The sequence below is a fragment of the Salvelinus sp. IW2-2015 genome, linkage group LG11, assembly GCF_002910315.2.
Source record: "Salvelinus sp. IW2-2015 linkage group LG11, ASM291031v2, whole genome shotgun sequence".
Classification (NCBI taxonomy): domain Eukaryota; kingdom Metazoa; phylum Chordata; class Actinopteri; order Salmoniformes; family Salmonidae; genus Salvelinus; species Salvelinus sp. IW2-2015.
The window spans coordinates 23224559-23228380 of NC_036851.1; the positions used below are offsets into that span (position 1 = coordinate 23224559).

General features: G+C 37.1%; 1 protein-coding gene across 4 annotated transcripts in view; it reads right to left on the reverse strand.

Annotated features, from left to right (window-relative positions):
- Window positions 1-3822, reverse strand: part of LOC111969994 (rho guanine nucleotide exchange factor 10-like protein) — a 174501-nt gene that overhangs the window by 130454 nt on the left and 40225 nt on the right. The gene's annotated exons all lie outside the window — the stretch shown is intronic.

Consider the following 3822-nt stretch of genomic DNA (forward strand, 5'->3'; position numbering starts at 1 on the left):
AGTGTATATGAGTGTGTGTTGTATATGAGTGTGTGTATATGAGTGTGATATATGAGTGTGTGTATATGATAATGAGTGTATACATTATGACTGTGTGTATATGAGTGTGTGGTATATGAGTGTGTGTATATGAGTTGTGTGTGTATTGTCATGACGTTGGCCTGGGGGTAGGTGATGACAGTCATAAATACCTCTTTCCCCCCTCCCCGTCCCTCTTCCCTACTGATGTGACAAAGAAAAACCCTTTGGTTAACATAGAGATTCTGGGAACATCAGAAGTTGGGGAAATGAACTATATTCTGGTAATCCAACCAACTGTACATATGCGGTGGTACTTAAGGTATATTATGTCAGTTCGGTTGCCGCCTGACACATTCTCATCAATATAGAATGACATAAACGCTACTGTGAAAGTCTAAACGTCAGAGGTATCGGTTCACATGGAATTGTTGTTTAATTCAAATGCTTGAATATGAAATTATTTGTGAAGAGATTAAATTTAATTTTAGCTTCCAAATGAGAGATTTGGGTTTCATAAGTTTGGGCTTCTGCTCAACCAGTGGCCCGCCCCCTGTAAAGAGACATGGGTTACAAACTTTTCAGCCACACCCCTCTCCCTCCACTATATAAAGCCATTGACAAAAATATAACTTTCTGTTCCGGGTACATTAGGATGACGATCCGATGTCAGAATGGTTCAGATAATAACAAGAATTTACAACTTTCAGATGAGACTGAAGTAAGATGACGATTAATGTTGACTGCTATTGACGTAAAATATTTACTAAATCTTTAAGAGTTTTATTCGGAGAATAACAGCTCTATAAATATTATTTCGTTGGTGTCCCTCTCTAGGTATTACATTTAGATGATTAGTTCAATCAGTAATATTAATTACGGAGAAAGTATTTATAGAATAGACGTCATAGCAAATTAATCTGGCATAGCCAAAGACACGACAGTATATATGGGTGTGTGGATATAATATGTGTGTATACATATGACTGTGTGTTGTGTAGTACAGTAACAGTCAAAAGTTTGGACACACCTACTCATTCCAGGGTTTTTCTTTATTTTTACTATTTTCTACATTGTAGAAATAATAGTGAAGACATCAAAAACTATGAAATAACACATATGGAATCATGTATTTACCAATAAAGTGTTAAACAATTCAAGAAATTGTCAATATTCTCTAGTGTAGTCTAGGGCTGAGTCTCAATAGTCTGTTTATAGGGGTGTGTCATAGTTCTAGTGTCTAGGGGTGAGTCTCCAATAATCTCTAGTGTAGTCTAGGGTGAGTCTCAATATTCTCTAGTGTAGTCTAGGGGTGAGTCTGCAATATTCTCTAGTGTAGTCTAGGGGTGAGTCTCAATATTCTCTAGTGTAGTCTAGGGGTGGAGTCTCAATATTAGTCTCTAGTGTAGTTCTAGGGGTGATGTCTCAATAGTCTCTAGTTGTAGTATAGGGGTGAGTCTCAATAGTCTCTTGTGTAGTCTAGGGGTGAGTCTCAATAGCTCTAGTGTAGTCTAGCGGTGAGGTCTCAATAGTCTCTAGTGTAGTCTAGGGTGTGTCTCAATAGTCTCTAGTTGTAGTATAGGGGTGAGTCTCTCAATAGCTCTTGTGTAGTCTAGGGGTGAGTGCTCAAGTAGTCTCTAGTGAGTCTAGGGTGAAGTCTCCATATATACACACACTCATATACACACAGTATCCTAAAGGACGTGTTTGTGTGCATGTGTGTTCCAGGGAACTACCGTAATGCCCATGACGTGCTGTTCTGTATGTACACTGAGCTGCAGACACAGAAGATCAGAATCCCTGCTGAGATGAACACCAACCTCATGATCCTCCACTCATACATCCTGGTTAAGGTAGAACTACACTACCCAGCATCCTCTACTGCTCTACCACTACACTACCCAGCATCCTCTACTGCTCTACCACTACACTACCCAGCATCCTCTACTCATACATCCTGGTTCAGGTAGAACTACACTACCCAGCATCCTCCATTCATACATCCTGGTTAAGGTAGAACTACACTACTGGGGGCCAGTAATGATACCTGATGCTGTGATTATGGATTGATTCATGTATTGACTGGTTGATGTATTGACTGGTTGATTGATTGATGTATTGGTTGATTGATGTATTGGTTGACATATTGGTTGATTTATGTATTGTTTGATGTATTGGTTGATTGATGTATTGGTTGATTAATGTATTGGTTGGTTGATGTATTGGTTGATTGATGTATTGATTGATTAATGTATTGGTTGGTTGATGTATTGGTTGGTTGATGTATTGGTTGGTTGATGTATTGGTTGATTAATGTATTGGTTGATTAATGTATTGGTTGGTTGATGTATTGGTTGATTAATGTATTGACTGGTTGATGTATTGGTTGATTAATGTATTGACTGGTTGATGTATTGATTGATTGATGTATTGGTTGGTTGATGTATTGACTGATTGATGTATTGATTGGTTGATTGATGTATTGATTGGTTGATTGATGTATTGATTGGTTGATGTATTGGTTGGTTGATATATTGACTGGTTGATGTATTGACTGGTTGATGTATTAGTTGATTGATGTATTGGTTGATGTATTGATTGATTGACGTATTGGTTGATTTATGTATTGACTGGTTGATGTATTGGTTGATTGGTGTATTGATTGATCGATGTATTGATTGATTGATTGATGTATTGACTGGTTGGTGTATTGACTGGTTGATGTATTGGTTGATGTATTGATTGATTGATGTATTTACTGGTTGATGTATTGATTGATGTATTGATTGATGTATTGATTGATTGACTGGTTGATGTATTGATTGGTTGATTGATTGATGTATTGGTTGATTGATGTATTGGTTGGTTGGTTGATTGATGTATTGGTTGATTGATGTATTGGTTGGTTGATTGATATATTGATTGATGTAGTGGATGATTGATTGACGTATTGGTTGATTGATGTATTGACTGGTTGATGTATTGATCGATTGATGTATTGGTTGATTGATGTATTGATTGATGTATTGGTTGATTTGATGTATTGACTGGTTGATGTATTGACTGGTTGATGTATTGGTTGATTAATGTATTGACTGGTTGATGATTGATTGATGTATTGACTGGTTGATGATTGATTGATGTATTGACTGGTTGATGTATTGGTTGATTGATGTATTGGTTGTTTGATGTATTGGTTGGTTGATGTTTTGATTGGTTTATGTATTGATTGATTGATGTATTGGTTGGTTGATGTATTGGTTGATTGATGTATTGATTGATGTATTGGTTGTTTGATTGATGTATTGGTTGGTTGATTGATGTATTGGTTGGTTGGTTGATGTATTGACTGGTTGATGTATTGATTGATTGATTGATGTATTAGTTGATTGATGTATTGATTGATGTATTGGTTGATGTATTAGTTGGTTGATGTATTGATTGATTGTTGTATTGATTGATGTATTGACTGATTGATGTATTGGTTGTTTGATTGGTGTATTGGTTGGTTGGTTGATGTATTGATTGATGTATTGGTTGATTGATGTATTGGTTGATGTATTGATTGATTTCAGATCCATGTGAAGAGAGGGGAGCATCTGAAAGCAGCTCGCATGCTCATCAGAGTTTCCAACAACATCAGCAAATTCCCCTCCCGTGAGACACACACACACACACACACACACACACACACACACACACAGCATATGATGTGTTGTTCATTTCCCCCCTGTCTGTGCGTCTCTGTCTGTCTGTCTGTCTGTCTGTCTGTCTGTCTGTCTGTCTGTGTGTCTGTCTCTCTGT